At 35.8% G+C, this 18,739-nt stretch overlaps 1 pseudogene; it reads left to right on the top strand.

The window, feature by feature from the left end:
* The first annotated feature begins 1,240 nt into the window (after positions 1-1,240).
* Positions 1,241-17,866, top strand: LOC113092980 (1-phosphatidylinositol 4,5-bisphosphate phosphodiesterase delta-3-A-like; annotated as a pseudogene).
* The last annotated feature ends 873 nt before the right edge of the window (positions 17,867-18,739 follow it).

Raw genomic sequence — 18,739 nt, 5'->3', positions numbered from 1 at the left:
TTTCATTTGTGTTTTGTGTTTTTGTCTTGTTCTGCAGGTATTTTAGCACAGAGCAAGATTTCTGAGAAAAGGTATAAAGAAATGCCACTGTTTCCGCCTCAATTGAGGCATTGTATGTAATGTATGTGTGTCCATGTTTTGGATGAAATATCAAAACGGTGTATGACTCAGTGCCGGGAAGTTTAGTCTCTGAGAACAGCCTTGGGATGGCAATTATAGTATGTGTAACTCTTAGAGTCTTGACACTTCAGATTTGCAGCATGCAGCAGGTATGTTGGACAGAATGGGACACATTAGAAAAAACAGGAGGTGCTTTTTTTTTATTACTGTTTCAGAAACAGTGGTCTAGATAGATGACGGAGCTTACTCCTGTGTGTATGTATGTATACCTAACCTATATTTTCTTAATATTTTGGTGACAAAGTTGTAACCAGAAGTGAGCTAAAACTGACAAAACATGTTTATGAGCATACCATCATGGTATACAGTATAAACACACAAAGTTTTATTATAAATTGTATGCAGAAAGTTTTCTGTTAGGGTATGGGTTAAGTTATAGTACTTATAACAAACTTAAACTCTATATAAAAGACAACAAGTGTATGGAATGTCCCCAGATAGCCAAGAAAACATTTGTGTGCGTGTTAAAATTTATAGAGGGACCTGAAAAACCTGTATACAGGTCAGTCTTTAAAATGAAACCATTTAACAGGTTTAAACAATGGTCTCCATAGTTACATATTTTGTCTTTGCTTTCAGTATTTAATTTATATTTCCTCTATATAAAATCACTTCTTTAGTTTATTTACAGGGTGAGTAATATATTATCTTTAAGTATCAATATAACCGATTAAAGCAGACTCCGGCTGATTAAAACAGATTCTTAGATTCTAACTTCCATGAAACTTTTGTCACATAAGTGCTCACAATCCATTTTTACACTTGAAACATATGTAAGGAATGAAAAAAAAAGAATGCTCTCTCTCTGTGTGTGTGTGTGTGTGTGTGTATTATATATACCAACACCAAATTACTCTTCCGTAGGGTTACATTTTCTTCCAATGTTTGCTTATATTTATAATTTTACTTCATTTAATTTCGCGTCATTTAATTGCTATGGCAGCAGATGGCAGCATATACCGTGAAGAGTGAGTTGTGGGTAAATCTCACACGCAGCTCAAATCAAGTTTTTAATAATATGATACTATGAATAAACCCAGTAGGTGGAGTCCAGAGGAAAGTCTGTCTGAAGTTCATGTTCTACAGTCAGTCAGACAACTTCATTTATTTGTTTGCAACAGTTTATCTCTAGTCTATTTTTGTGACACCTGTTCATAAGCAAATATATGTATATACCTAGGCTGAAAATAAAAGCAACCCGATCAAACAATCGTCTTCTAAGTTCAGAAAGTGAGTAGGTGTGTCATCTAGTGTGAGTGAGTGACTCGTGTTCATGAGAGGAATACTTACCGCTCCTCGCCGGACTCGAGTTACGAGTCTACGACAGCCGACAGAGAAGCAGCAGCGCTGTGATTGTACTTCTGGACGTTTTTCCTATTGATTATTCACATTTACCTCAGGACGGTTATTCAACATGCTGGGGAGGAAAAAGAAACCAGAGACAGTTCAGACTGAACCCAAAGCGTACGAGGCGAAAACCCACGATCCGCTTCGGAGGCTTGGTAAGATCATAATACGTGATTGTTACTTTAAGTATGCATGCTTTCTTTAGTTTCACAGAAAGTAAACTTAATCTCAGCCATTACACTAATGTTTTCAACTCTCATGTTGTGAAAGGGGTTAAATAAACAGATTCACACTAAATTCCACACTAAATCAATAAAGACCTTTACTCTTTGACTTGTTTTGCTTGACATTTGGGTGTTGTGAGACATCTAGTGTGAACTCATGCGATTTTCTGTTTTATTACCCCTTTTATTGTTTTGGTGTCGTTTTTGTCCAGCTTTGGTAAAGAAAACGCTAATGCACATTATTTATTGCATTTGTACCCGACTTTGTGATCGTTTATATAATAACTCAATAATACAACAACAATTAGATCTGGTTTGAGTGGCCGGTGCTTGACAGCAATGGGGCATTTCACTTGTTTTTATGACTTTGTTATGGGAGCTGAAACTGAGCAGGAGAATTAGTGATGGTTGTGATTTTTTCCTTGAGTGACCAAGCTATCAGATAAGAACGATTGTCAAAGTAGACTACTACCCATTATTTTATGAGCAAAATCATATTCGAAAAGCTCCATGAAAAATATATAGGCTTAATAACATTTCGAGAATTTATTTAAAGAACAGATAGCTTTGGAAGACAATGCAGCCAACATTACTGGAATAACTTTAGTTCTGGAATAACTGTATTTTTTCATGATCAGCATAACCCACACGTAACCACATTCCACACTCATAACCACTGACTTTTCTCGCACAATTATTATTTTCCCACTCATGTACCTCTCATCTCCACCCTTCAGCAGCATGACTCCAGAACACCTAGGCCCTTGCTTATGCTATCCACATAAAAAACAATTTAGCTGTTTTTCTTTTAATATTGACATTTATTTACCAATCATGTGCTTTCTTATTACACAGCAATCTGATGTCTGAAACTAACACATCATGTTAATATCAGCCTAGCTCTTAAACCAAACCAAAATAACTGCTAGTGCTAGTCTACGCTTCATGCTTTTGAAAGGAACCGCATGCAAGATGGTGGAAAAATAAAGATACTTGAACATACTGTACAGTATGTAAAACGGACGTCATTGCATGACTGATATATCCCTGATTTCCAAGAAAAGTAACTAAGGCATATTTATGTCATTGTTAATGCATGCTTTTATTGACCTCGGAAGATGTATACCACACCTCTGCCTATGTTAGCTGGGTTTCTTCAGCATTTGATCATGAATGAGTTGAATGTTGTCGCTATATTAAGTACAAGATCCTCTGAGGATTTGTCTTGCAGGACATTCCCTGGCTTCTTCCGATAACTACAGTACAGATCTGTGACCGCAGATACATGAGTTAGAGTTCAGCATAAAGTATTGTAAATGGGGGTTAACCACTGATATATATATATATGAAATGTGATTACAATTTAAAGTAGCTGTTTTATGAAATATCAAAACGGTGTATGACTCAGTGCCGGGAAGTGTAGTCTCTGAGAACAACCTTGGGATGGCAATTATAGTGTGTGTAACTCTTAGAGACTTGACACTTCAGATTTACAGCATGCAGCAGGTATGTTGGACAGAATGGGACACATTAGAAAGAACAGGAGGTGCTCTTTTTTTATTATGTGTGTGTGTGTGTTTGTGTGTGTCATAGGTGTGTTGGACGATGAAGATGTGCGCCTGATGCTGCAGGGGTCAAAGATGATGAAGGTTCGATCTCAGCGTTGGCGGAAGGACAGAAACCTGAAGCTTCTGGAGGACTGTGTGACAGTGTGGTGTGAGTCCAGCAAAACCTCCCGCAAAGGCAAAAGACAGCAAACCTGTGAGTGTATCTTTTGTGACTGAACTACATCCAAAAACTAAATTCAGCTTTCAGCACAGTATTTGTGAGTTCAGAAATTATGTGGCATGATGAGCAAGAATCAATTCTGTAAGCGCTCTCAGTTTAGCTCCTGAGGCCTTTTTAGCAAGATTAGTCTTAGTCTAATGAATTTGTTCTCACCAGTGCGCAGGCTATTTTCATGCTGACAGAGAGAGTGGTTAATTTTTGAAGAACTAATATATATATAGTATCATTTCCGATTTTTTTTATTATTCTGAATAAATTTAGATTTTATTTCTCCACTTTTGAGATAAAGAAACTTTAATCTTTTTATTACTGTTTTGAAAATACTAAAAATATTAAGCTGCACTGTTGTTTTTAACATTGATCATGATAAGAAATGTTTCTTACCAAATCAGTATATAAGAATGATTTCTAAAGGATTGTGTGACACTGTAGGGGTAATGATGCTGAAAATTCAGCTTTGCCATTACAGGAAAAAATTACATTTTAAAATATAGCCTGTTCAATTTTTTAATTTTTTTTTTTTTTTTTACTGTAAATTTGATCAGCCATGGTGAGCATAATAGACGTGTTATAATTTTTTTTTTTTTTAAACTTACAGACTCCAAACTATGGAAACATTTTTTACAAGTAATCAAATCAAGGGAACATAGTCACTCTCTGGAGAACGAATAATGTTCAGAAAACATTACTTTCACTTCTTACTTCACTAAATCTGAGCTATAACTTGTTTTTAAGTCAAAGCAAGTCGTTATTAATGTTTTGTCTGCTGTGCTCTATTTTTGAATGGCCATTGTTAACCTCATCCCAAAGGTCCCAGCAGGTATTAAATCTTATGATGTTCAGTTTTTAGTAAATGAATGGCACTGAATTGAACAGCACGGATGGATTTGGCTTAGTGTGTTGAACTGTAGCAGTGACCCAATTAATCACAGGTCAAACAAGGGAACGGTTTTCATTTGATGTTATAGAAACATCTGAATCCTGCACTAGTTATGATCCAGAAAGGTTATGCAATGATGAGTCATTACAGTTGTCATCACAATATATTATGTATGGGCCTCATTCTTTTTTGTGAGACTGTATTTTTACCATTTTAGTTTATGTTATCATTAGAGCTGACATTTGATTGAAATGATGAATTAATTGCATGATTCATTTAAATTAATCACATCGATACTCAAGATAATTCAAAGATATCACATTCTTTTGGTCAACAGGTAAATCATTGGATAGACATTATAAAATTGCATTAGAAGTGAGTAGAAGGTTTATTTTATCTAGATTGAAATATTAGAATTTGAATTCTTCAGAATAACATAACATAATAGTACCTTTTTTTTTTGGTTGAATAGAACAGTACAATGTGGATCCATTTCTTCCATTGCATGCTTTTTTTCCATAATAAACCTTTGACCATCTATGATATATTGCTTGATAGGGACGGGACTTTCCAATCAATGCAATAGCAAACAGAAAACCCATAAGGTTTTGTTTGCATATCATGTCTGAACTCATTAATGCATATGTGGTTGTGTGTGTGTGTCTATATATACTAGCTCAGAACCTCAGTTTCTCTCAGGTTTAATTTCCTACTTTTGTTTGGCTTGTTTCACAACACCAAATAAAGCCAGGAAATTAAACTAGAAATATATCCATTTATAAACGGTGATTATTAACCAGCACAGTCTGAAACTTGAAATGATTTCAGACCAGCAGATTTTATACTTAACTTGAATAGAGGCATTGTGGGACATGTGCTTATTAATTGTCCCAATCTGTTATTTTCACCTGCTTTTCAGGTGATTGGTAATCCCTTTTTTAATCACATAAATTCAACCTTTGCTCCTAGCATAATGCAAACACACCTGTGACAGGAGACATTATGTGATATGAGCTGCTCTATCATCTCTAATCTCTAGCTGTTCAGATGATTGGTAATCTGTTTTTCATCTCACTTATGCTCTTCAGATGGATGGATAATCCGTTGTGAGAGTGAAGAGAATCAGACTTCCTGCTATAATCCCATTCCAGGCACTTCACTGGAGCATGGGATGTTATTTCTCTTATTGGACCACAGGTGTTGGTGGACCCTATTTAGGGAGCCTTCAGCCCCTCTGTCCTTTATCTCAGCGATTATCTCCACTGTCATCACCCTCAAAAACCTGTAACTATGTGATCTCGCTTCACTTTTGCTGAAAATATTGGCTGCATTCAGATATCTGAGGCTACTCAACTTGAAATGCAACAAAATATTTGATTAAAAGTCAGTTAATCAAAATTTGAGCTCGCGACCACTTCCTCTTAAAGCAGGAGAAGTCTGTCCCACAAAACAACCCTAAAAAGACTTAAATCCTAAAATCATTCCTAAATCAGACTCATTCTCACGCATGGACTGTGAACGACAACAACAACTGTGTCTTTTGTATAGTGATATAGAAATGTGAATGGATGCATGTTTGGATTTTGAAACTTGCAACGTTTCCATATACACATGCAGCTGCACAGTAGGTTTAAACCCAGGTCATGTGTTTATGAATAATCCCTGCTCTTGTGAAGGATTTATGGGTCAATCTGAGGAGACCCTGAGGACTAAAGTGAACTTGTAACTAAACATGTGACTCATTGTGATTTAAAAATGTGTGCTGTCTGACACATACACAATAACACAGTGGTGTTAGTAATCACTTTTGTAATATCGTTATGTAATAATTAGTGTTTTCATTTTAATTGGAACACATTTGTGCTTGGTTTCTTTTGACTCCCTGCAAAATGTTGTTTTTGTAATGTATACATAGACGTTTCTTGATACACCCTAGACTACATCAAAAGACCACCCACTCACCTGTCAATCATCATCATCCCCTTTAGTTAAGGCTTAGGCTAAGTAGAGAAGGAGGCTGGGAGGGAACACAGAAGGCTCAAGATAATACATGAGATTTTCCATATTTATAAAAAAATCTATATATTATGCTGGCTCTTCAGTCATGCTGGGCTCTGGCAGACAATCTACATCCAGCATATTGATGGTTGGCAATAACAATACCAGACAAATCAAGAGTGAGACAGAGCAACATAAATACAAGGCAAATGAGGGAACTAATACATAACATCTGTGATGATTAAATTAATTTCCATGAAATCTAGAGAGTGACAGGATACCTAAGGAGGCCAGGAAACTAGAGAAAACAAACTAAAAGTCCAGGATGATGAAACTAAAAGAATATAATTGTGACAACCTTCACTCGAACTGAGATTTGCATTGTTTCTGTGTAAAGAACTAAATAAAATAACTTGTTGTAGCATTGCAAAGCATCGTACAGTACATGATACACACAACCACTACCATCTTGATCAGCAAATCAGCATATTAAAAGGATTTCTGAAGGATTTCATGTAAACTGAAGACTGAAGAATATTGAATTCAAAAATGAAAATATATTTAATTAGAAAACAGTTCTTTCAAATTGTTGTAATACAACACAGTATTATTGTTTATACAGTATTTGTAGGTGAATATAGAGATTTATTTGTAAAATATCATCAATCTTTCTCTGTTTCTGTCTTGTTCTTTGTCACACTGGCTATTTATTAAGGTAGATAAAGACATGGTTATGGCATAAGTGTCAGATATCTTGCACTAAATGATGCCGGTCTGTGTAGGAGATGAGTTCACGCTGGTGTCATTGTGCTCATTGGGCGGCAGATGCAGGGCTCAACCTCTTGAGAGTTCAAGCTCCTGTGCATCTATGCAGCAGGCATTAGTGAGGAATGCCAGTTGCGTATTAAACACCCATTCACTCCACATGTCCCAGCACACGCGCGCTGTTAAAATTAACACCCTTCTTCTCCATACACACAAGAATTATGAATGCATGTTTGTCAGTGTTTGGAAGTGGGTAGAGAGTCTTTGCCATTTAAAAGAGCTCGTGTTTGTCTGGCCTTGTGTCTCTGCGTGTCTCTTTGTGTATTTGCCGTGTAGGAGTTTCCACAGCTCAAAGACGTTATTGTTGCAGCTGCTGTCTGTGATTCCTCATTATAGCTGACTTGAAGTGTACACTAACATGATGGAGGAGAAGGGAAGTCCATGTAATACATAAAGCTTTAATATACGTATTTGAGTGTGACTGTATTAGCAATAGCATTTCTTAATTGTTAAAGTGGTTGTCTGTCAAAAGCCTTTGCTCTCAAGTGGGTTTATATTGGTGTGCTTGTGTGAGCTGTGTGTTTTCGAAAAGAAGAAAATAAAGAAAGACAGCTTTATTGCCAAGTATGTTTGCATATACAAGGAATTTATTTATTTATTTATTTTTTCTGGTGAAGCTTTCAATACACCGTGACAACTAGGGATGCACGATAATATCGGCACAACATCGGTATCGGCCGATAAAAGCTTAAAATGACCACCATCGGTATCGGCCGATATGAATATTTCTGCCGATGAGCCAAACCGATATTCTCCAAGTGAAATAATTGACCTGTTTTTCAGATGTGAATGTCTGTCTACATTTGTAAAATAATACATTTATGGTAGAATCAGTACAGAAGAGATACATGGATTTCTCTTCAGTAAAATTAAAGTTTAAATATATCAGGCAAAAAATGTGTATATATATCGATATCGGTATCGGCATCGGCCAAAATTATTTTGAAAATATCGGCATATTGAATATCGGCCAAAATCCAATATCGTGCATCCCTAGTGACAACAACAACAACATGTACAGTATATACAGTTCTTAAGGGGCAGGGGAGCAACAATAATCCTTTCAGCAGTCTGAGAAGTACATTGTGAACATTTTTAGCACTGGTCATGTTTTACGAAAGCCAAATGAATCCTCACACTCATGTCCATCATCACAGATTGTGAAGACACTTTAATAACTTTAAATAATCTAAGTGTCCTTGTTACTTGTTTATCATTCATCTACTTGTTTCTCATTCGTCTAAATGTTTATCATCAGACTTTAGAGCATTTAGTTTGGTTTTGTTTTCATTTTTAATTTTGTTTATTATTGTTTAGTTGTTTTGAAGTCTTAAGCTAAGACTTGCTTTTAGTTTGTTTAATTATTTGTTTTTTATTTAGCTTCGTTTGGATAAATCTTTTAGTTGTGTTATTTCAGTTAGCCTAATTTAGTTGTTTTGAAGGCTTCTTTTTTATGTAATAAAAGCTTTTCATTTTAGTTTGTTTTGAAGGCTTCTTTTTATGTAATAAAAGCTTTAATTTTAGTTTGTTTAAATATATCTTGTTTTGTGTTCATTAAGGTAGCTTATCTTAGCTTAGTTAAGTAAAGTGTTATTTGGAATGATACAGCAAAGAATTTATTTTAGTTTGTTTATTTTAATATATTTTTTTGAATTCCGCTAGTTTAATTAAATTAATTAATTTATTAATTAATTTATTTTTTAAGTTTTCTTTTAGCTAAGACTTGCGTTTAGTTTGTTTAGGTGTAATTTTTTTATTTATGTGTTCGTTTTGTGTTAATTCACTCAGTGTAGTTTAATTTAATTTAACTTTTGATGTAAATACATTTTTGTTCTTTTTAAATTTTGTTCAATTTTGTTTTGTGTATACAAATATTTTATTTTGGTTTTAAGGTTGTTTAATGTACTTTTAATGTTTTCTTTTTTGTGCGACTCTCTTAATTTTGCATTGATTAATTCAGGTTGTTCATTTCTTTTTGCATTCTTTTTGGTGCCACTAGTAGCACATAGATTTCACAATTCACCTTTAAGTAATAAATTATTTAATCTTATGTAAATCATTATTAGTAGTAATGGTCCAATCATCCATTAGTGTGTGTGTGTTTCTTTCTGTCAGTCTCTGTGACAGAGGTGGAGTGTGTGCGGGAAGGCTGTCAGTCGGAGTGTCTGCGACGAATGGCAGATCTGGTTCAAGAGACCCACTGCTTCACTGTGGTCTTCCGCGGAGGAAGGAAAAGCCTGGATCTGTGCTGCTCCACACAAGACGAAGCGGAGCATTGGGTTCGAGGCCTCCGAACACTCAAAGACCGCATCTCCAACATGAGCCAGAAAGAAAAACTGGACCAATATCCATGTTGCCATTCTTGCAGAGAGAACACACTAATACTGAGCACTAGTAACAGTCTTTCCTAACTGCAAGTCGCGCAAGTCTGCTGCACATTTACAGCATTTAATGCACATTTAATCAAAGTGTTTAAATGGAAGGCTTAAGTTTCACCTTCCTTGCCCACCATATGCCAATAAATGCACATGTAAACACACTTTCCATTACTGCACAGAATTACTCAGTGAGAGAGCTGACTAAATATAGAGCAGATCTAGAACAGCTATCTGAACGCCACTCCACCACACATGAGAACCACAGAATGTATCATGTTCAGATGCCTTTGTCCTGTTTCTGTTTCCTTCATCGTGGTTTTCACTTTATTGTCTTTTCTTTTTTAACCTGTAACCCATTTATTCTCATAATTCTAACATTTTTGTTTTGGCTGCTATGTTTATTTTTTTACTACATGCAGCTTCTAATTTTAATTGAATGTTAAAGAATATTAACTCGCTTATCACAATGGTAGACTGGGAAGTGTTTGGGAAACTAAATTATTATAATATATTTTTTATTATTAAAAAGATATATAAATAAATAAATACAAATGAAGGCACTTAAATTGTATCCGGAACTTTGATCAGATGCTAGAACAAAAATTTTGAGACCAAACACTAGAATAGTTCATCTACAGTGTATATACAATATATTTTATATATTGTATAATATTTTCATAAATTTGTCTTTAATTTAATATGTTATATTTCTAATTATAATTATGTTCTTTTTATTTAATTTCATACTTAAATACATACATACTTGAAAAGCTTGGCCCAAACCTGGCCTCGAGTTCCTTTGGTAGCAGAGAGATTTCTTTTTTCATACTATATGGCTTTCAGCATGTTGTGTATGCATATTATTGTTACGAGCTGCTGGTGTGTGAATTAAGGCGCACGAGCAAGAATATATATAAACGGGATCTTTTAATGATCGCAGGAGAATAAGGGCACATCCAACATAACCATACGATACATTACTACATTAACTTAATCACAGACAAGTAGGAACTCAGAAGACAGGGTATTTAAACACGAGGGAAGTAATCAGGGGAATGGAGACAGGTGGGGATTAATCAAATCAACCAAACATGAAAAGGAAGATGACCAAATAAGGAAACTGAAAGTCACTGAATGTAACAATTATAGGTTTGTCTAATTTTTCCCTAACTGTGCACACTTGGATCCGAAGCTATCTAAGACGTGCAGATCAGAACCAGGATGGGAAGATGAGCTACGACGAGGTGAAACATCTGCTCCAGCTGATCAACATTGACCTGAACGAACAGTATGCACGCACCCTCTTTAAGGTTTGTGTGAGAGATCAATGTGCATTTGGCAACAGCTGTCATAAAAATTGAAAGCGTTTAATTTAAGTGAATTCTCAAACAATCTCTTACTCCTTTATTGCTCCTCTTGTGTGTAGAAGTGTGATCGCTCATGTGACGGGCGGCTGGATCACGTGGAGATTGAGGAGTTCTGTCGTGAGCTGATGCGCAGGCCGGAGCTGGATGCAGTGTTCAGGCATTATTCTGGTAACGGATGTGTGCTCACATCATTGGAGCTGCGCGATTTTCTCGGGGACCAAGGTGAAGATGCATCACTGGCCCATGCGAAGACTCTCATCCACACCTATGAGCTCAACAACTGGGGTACACAGCCATCAGCACCATACATTATTTGGTATTGAATGTTTATGGACACACTGGGATTTCATGAATACGTATACATGGATTTATAAATACATACATAAACTACTGTCTAACTTAAATATTGATAATTTCCTTCAATTCTTCAGTGGAGAGTAGACATCTCACAAAATATGCACAATATTTATATTCTTACTTGAATAAACAACACACAGAGAAACTCATGCTTCATACACATACCCCCAGGTCCTCTTATTCTTCTTGATTATTTTAATTTCTCATGCAATTCTTAATCAGATATATATGCTTATGTATTCGCAGTCTTGTGAAATATTATTAATTATGATCTACATAAAAGTATATAATAAAGTAAGATTTGTAGTAAGTAAGTCTCTCACCCATGTTCACCAAGGCTGCATTTATTTGATCAAAAATACAGTAAAAACAGTAATATTGTGAAATATTATTACAATTTAAAACAACCGGTGTCTGTTTGAATATATTTTAAAATGTAATTTATTCCTGTGATGGCAAAGCTGAATTTTCAGCATCATTACTCCAGTCTTCAGTGTCACGTGAGCCTTACTGTCTTTACTGTCACTTTTGTTTTAATGTATCCTGGCAAAATAAAATTATTAATTTCTTTGATCAAAATAATAATAAAACATGAAAGTCTTTTAAATCTATAATTATTACTGCTAGATATTTTATTATTGTTATTTTTAATAAATTAAAAAATATATTTTATGTGATGAAACTATCAGCAGAGCAAGTACAAATCTGATCCAGCATAAAAATAATAATAATTTTATTCATTTGAGAAATGACCAACAACTGTTAATCTAGCTCACCTTATCCTTGATGTTCTCCATTATTTCCTGCCTGCACTCTACTGTTTATACTGTCAGTAAAAATGGCACAAAGGCCAACTCAAAACTGGTTTCGGTTTATCATTGTGTGAGCTAATGATGAAAAAATGTCCAAGCTACCTGTTGAAAACTGGAATGCAGTCCTAACAGTAAACTGAAAAACCACACCCGTCCACTTCCACAAACTAGTGCGAGTGCATAGCTCAGTATTGGGTCACTGGTTATTGTGCCAAACAACTGACAAACCTTGGTTATCCCTTTCGGCTCTTAATAGAACTGAGAGTAATACATTAGTAATACAGAACAGGAAAAGGTCTGTGTTAAACATTTCCTTGACTAGCTCTACTGAAGCATGTGTTTAACAGTGTCAAGTTTCAACTTATACATTTTCTTTATGACCCTCAGCACGGAAGAATCTTTTCATGACCCAGAATGGTTTCACCATGTACATGCTCTCGCAAGAGAACGATGTGTTTAACCCGGATCACACTCACGTGTATCAGGACATGAGCAGACCACTGGCACACTATTACATCTCTTCCTCTCATAATACATACCTCACCAAGGACCAGGTGACCAGCGACAGCAGCACAGAGCCTTATATCAGGTAAAACACCCACCCAACGCCACCTTATAATCTGCCTCCAACACCACAGAGCTACTGCTAGTAGACGAAAACACACTTCTACTTTGTTCTTTAAAATCCCAATGATTACTTGTGTCTGCATCCCAGCCTTCACTGAGCTTAGTTTAGTTAGTAACCATTTGTGTTCTGTAATATTGCACTGGGAGAAAAAATGATGCCCAAGTTCACAGTACACTTTTAATTAACACGACTGGGATGCAAGATCCTTCAGAAACCATTCTAATATATTCTGATTTGGAGCTTAAGAAACTTTTCTTATAATTATTAATGTTGAAAACAGTTGTTGTGCTTAATGTTTTTAGGATTATTTGATAAATAGGAGGCTCGGTGTTTAAAAAGAACCCCAAACCTTTGAATTGAATGATAATGTAACTGTTACGTGATATCCCACAATGCAATGCTTTTTTCAGGACTGTTGTATTGGGAAATAAAATGACCTAGAATTAGCATGTTGTCATTGAACTCTAAAAATGGGCTTGTGTGGTAACATCCAAAATTGATTAATTACAAAATATCAATTGCCTAAATAAATGTCCTCTCTTTTAGGTAATTTATAGGGTTATTTTGAGTAGAAAAACATCCTTATCAACTGCATAATTTTGTGGAATGGGTTTATTTAGCAAAATAGAGCTAAAGGAAGCTAATACTGTATGTGTGTTAGGTGCACACACAATGGACCAGGAATACAGTATGTAGAACTTAATGTATGACAGATAATACAATTCTGCAGAAATCTCCCAGGCTCATATTCAATCCAGGCCTTACCTCGTGAAATATTTGATCAACAGTGGCAGCTATACAAGACATATCCACTGTGTTATGAGATACAACACACATCGTTTATGCACATACACAGTCTTTGTTTGTGGGTAAACTCCTGAGTTTTGTGTGTGTTTAGAGCTCTGCATCAGGGGTGTCGCTGTGTTGAGCTGGACTGCTGGGACGGTGATAAAGGAGAAACCCATGATCTATCATGGGCACACGCTCACCTCCAAAGTGCTCTTTAAAGAAGTCATTGAGACCATCGCTCAGTACGCCTTCAAGGTGCAGACGCATGAAATCATTGTATAATGCCACAATACGGGTTTGCATGTTTGATAATTGAGACTTAAATAATGGATTATCTTGAACAACCATGTCTCTGTCTCCATAGACATCTCCGTATCCTCTGATCTTGTCCCTGGAGAATCACTGCTCAGTGGAGCAGCAGGCGGTCATGGCACAGCACCTGCGCTCCTTTCTGGGAAAGAAGCTCCTGAGAAAGCCGCTCAATGACCTGCCCCTCAAAGAGCTGCCCTCACCTGAGGTCACACACACTACTAGTTTTGCTCTGTCATAAAATCAAACTACTGTTTCAAGCATTTAGTTTGCATATTGTGTAGTTTCACATTTACATTTATATTTAATCATTTAAGCAGATGCTTTTATCCAAAGCGACTGTTGCTATATTATATAAGCAGTATGTATTATGTACAGTACTGTCCAGTAAGTATGCTGAATTTCTGTGTTAATCGTAATACAGGGGGAAGACATTATAATTACTGTAACTATTTATAACCTCATGTTTTACATAACTATAGAGTGATGTTACTCACAGTTACATGTACCTTTATATTACACTCAAAATGTACACTGCTGTACAAAAGTTTGGGGTCGCTGGCTTGTGCTCACTAAGAGCATATATTTGATGGAAAATACGGTAAAAACAGTAATATTGTGAAATATTTATACAATTTAAAATGACTATATATATATATATATATATATATATATATATATATTCATATTTTTCAAGATTCTGTGGTGAATAGTAAGTTTCAAAGAACAGCATTTATTTGAAATAAATCTTTTTTAAACAATATAAAAGTCTTTACTGTCACTTTTAATCAGTTTAATGCATCTTTACTGAATAAAAGTATTGTCTTTGAAAAACCTTTTAGTTAATGTATATAATTTGGCAGAAGCTGTCCAAAGTTATTTCCATATATTCTGTGCAAATCAGACCCAAGATCTTGGTGTTGCTAACCCTTCCTTCCTGGCTCTTGGAAACTTATTGTTTACTTTCTTAGCATAATCAGCAAAACTTCTTACCCTTGTTATCTACAAAAAAGGGTAAATGTGCAATCACATAGTACTAGGAATGAATGAATGAAGTAAATAGTCACGTACTGTAGTGTACACTTTTTATACCAACTCAAGCACACTTGCTTGAATTTTCATATTTATTTTCACTTTCTGCATTTTCTGTCATGACACAATTTTCCGTCTAATGTAAGGCTTGTTCCAGCCTCTGAAATAAACCATTATTTGTGTTCCGGTTATTGGTGAACATTTCTATTACTCACATCATGTGCCTTGTTACTGAAAGGAGTTGATGGGGCGCATCCTGCTGAAGGGGAAGAAGTTAGGTGGTCTGCTGGGAAAGACTGACAGCTGGACTAGCTTCTCATGTAGCTCAGATGAAGAGTCTGTGGCTGGAGGAAGTGGGAACAAAAAGGAATCCAAAAATGATCCTGGTAGGGTGAGTATTAAATCCTGTTCTCAATTTAGTAAATTATTGAAATATTGTGTGGTTTGATTGTCCGTTTATGAGTATTATTACAGCTCAGGTAAATGCATTACCTACAGTACAGTATATACTGTCTGATATGTGTGTGTTTATAATACATACTATGCCTAACTGTTCACTAAAAATATCTGCTTGTGTGTGTACATTTACTTTACAAATATAAATTCCATCCCCAGTCTATGAGCACTAAAATGAGCCCAGAGCTGTCCGATCTGGTGGTGTATTGTCAGAGTGTGCCTTTCAGTGGTTTCGAGACAGCCGGTCAAAGACCTCCCAGCATGATGTCCTCTTTCTCTGAGAATGAGGCGCTCAAACTCATCAAAGACTCAGGTGAGAGGAACAGGACAAAACTTGAGCTGCATTTTCACCCAAGTCTCAACATATTCATTCCACAGAGCCACTGTAAATGTGATAAGTGATGGATGGATAGATAGATTCATGTTGCTGCCTTCGTAGAAAGATCTTATCCTTTTGAGATTCACTGTTTCTGTGATGTAAATGTGCTTTAAACAGCAGGCACAACGATGACTCTGCGTTTCTGAGCATTTTTTTTACAAGCTGTTCAACATTTATATTAATACTGGTATGTCTTTGATAAAATATGTGTCACATGACTTCCCAGCAATACACTACCATATGAATATATTTCACATATTACTGTGAACTGTAGTGTTTTTAATATTCGCCTGCTTTTATTTGGACCGGCTTGTTGCTTGGGGCCCGCCAGATGGTTCATAACAAATGAGCAGATCACTTCCAAAGCAAAGACACTGCTCTTCCAGCAAACGCTGACAGCCCAGCGGCATGACAAATTTACATCAAACTCGTGTCATTTCATAATTAGGTCGTGTCACCACTTTCTAGAGCTCAACATCTACCACACAAACTAAAATAACCATATCAAATATGGTTAACCATGTAAATATAAAAAACCAAAAAAAAAAGGAGAAAAAGTCTAAGATCAGTCACGCTATACTTTCTAGAAAAAACTAGTCTCATTGTTGCATATCAGATTATATGTTGTATTTAGTAAATCAAAGCAGTATTTATACTATTATGATAATTAAGTTTCCAATGGTCACCATAAAATAAAAACAGTGATATTGTGATTATTATTCCTGTGATGAAAGCTGAATTTTCATTTTTTAAGGCTTTAAATAATTTTAATGATCATTTGGAATGTTTTTTTGAATAGAAAGTTCAATAGCATATCTTTAAATGAAACCAATAAGAATAGGTTATAAATAATATATAAACAACAATTTGTATATACTGTAAAAAAAAAAAAAAAAAAAAAAAAGTAATGTAGCATTTGTTTTAAAATCTGTATTTGTATGTACAGTATGTCTCCTTGCATGTGTATCTGTGTCTGTTCACTTGTTTTATGTGCATATTTTTGTCCCCTGTAGGGAAGTTGTTTGTTCGACACAATAGTTGGCAGCTGAGCAGGGTTTACCCATCAGGCCAGAGGTTGCAGTCCTCCAACTACGACCCTCAGGATATGTGGAACGGAGGCTGCCAGATGGTGAGCGACTGAACACTGACATTCCTGTGTGTCTGCAAGTACAGCAGCCAATGCTTGAATGCTTCTTTCTCTCTGTTCTCCAGTGGCTCTGAACTTCCAGACACCAGGAGAGCAGATGGACCTGAACCAGGCCGATTTCTTCCCAACGGCCGCTGCGGATATGTGCTTAAACCTGACTTCCTGTGTGACCCAAAAGTCCAACTTTGACCCTGAGAACACAGGTGGAGGACCAGGACATATACCCACACAACTTACCATACGGGTTAGTAACAGCTCCTCTTCTCTCACAGCTGACAGGAAATATTGCTCGGGATCCCATGTGCTCTGTTAATATTGTGATAAAATCTCTATCTTTTTTTTTTTTACTGTACTTCTGGGCCATTTTGTTTCTGCCACAGGTGATCTCAGCCCAGCAACTTCCTAAAATAAACCCAGACAATCCCAACTCCATTGTGGACCCGCAGGTCTGGGTGGAGATCCATGGCGTTTCCATCGATAAGGCTCGTGCAAAAACCCAACGCATTGACAACAATGGTGAGGACTCTTAGATTTTTAGTTATCCAAAGGAAATAATGTTGTGTTGTATGATTGGTTAATCTATATAAATACATTAAAATTATGTGTGTTAGAAACTTGTGATGTTTTAATAGTTTGTATATTGATTACAGTGTTTATTCTGGCTTTTTTATGGCCATTATTTGCATGTGGCGAACCATTCTAGAAGTAAAATGAGAGGTGTTCCTCTCAGGATTGAATATTGAGTGTGTGTGTGTGTGTGTGTGTGTTTGTCTCCCCCTGCAGGTTTCAATCCCCGGCTGGGACTGTACTGTGAGCTTTCAGCCTGCAGGTGCCTGAACTGGCCTTGGTGCGTTTCATGGTGGAAGATCATGACTATAAATCCAACAATGATTTCATTGGCCAGTTCACACTCCCATTCATCAGCCTACGAACAGGTGTGTGTATGTGTCCTGGTTTGGGTGGTTTATGAGGACACAAATTTGTATAATGGCATGGGTTTTAATATACTTTAGGCATTACTTTGTGAAGATGGTTTAAGAGGACACTGCCTGTGTCCCCTTAATTCAAAAGATTGAAAAAGCATACTAAATGGTTTCTAAAAATGCATAAAGATTTTTGTGAGGGATAGGTTTAGGTATAAGGTTGGGGAAGGCTGATAGAAAATACAGTTTCGACAGTATCAAAAACATCACGCCTATGGAGAATCTCTGTAAACCACCAGTACCAACATGTGTGAGTGTGTTCAGTTCACACTGTATGATGTTTTTATAAAACATAAACTATATTTTAACATAAACATGGTTTGTGGCGAAAGTACTGTGTGTATTTCAAATTTTACAACACTTACTGCCGTAGGGAAGTTTGGGGTCAGTAAAAAGTTTCATGTAAATTATTATTCAACAAGGATTCATTCAATTAATCAAAATCAATGACTGCAAATAAATAAATAAATGTTACAAAAGATTTATATTTTCAAATAAATAATTTTTTTTTTTTTTTTACTTTTGATTTAATAAAGAATCATGCAAAACTGTATCATGGTGTTGTCAACATTGATAATAATAAGAAATTTTACTTGAGCAGCAAATCAGCATATTAGAATGATTTCTGAAGGATCATGTGACTCTGAAGACTGGAGTAATGATGCTGAAAATTCAGCTTTGCATCATAGGAATAAAGTAAATTTTTAAATATATTAAAGCAGAAAATAATTATTTTAAATTGTAATAATATTTCACAATATTACTCAAATAATTGCAACCCTGGTGAGCATAAAGAGACTTCTTTCAAAAAAGGAAAACATCTACCAACCCCAAGCTTTTCAGTGTTGTTGAAAATCATA

This window comes from Carassius auratus, unplaced genomic scaffold (assembly GCF_003368295.1).
Source record: "Carassius auratus strain Wakin unplaced genomic scaffold, ASM336829v1 scaf_tig00214809, whole genome shotgun sequence".
NCBI lineage: Eukaryota > Metazoa > Chordata > Actinopteri > Cypriniformes > Cyprinidae > Carassius > Carassius auratus.
Note: the sequence above shows the minus strand (reverse complement) of the source record. Positions and strands in the feature narration are given on the sequence as shown.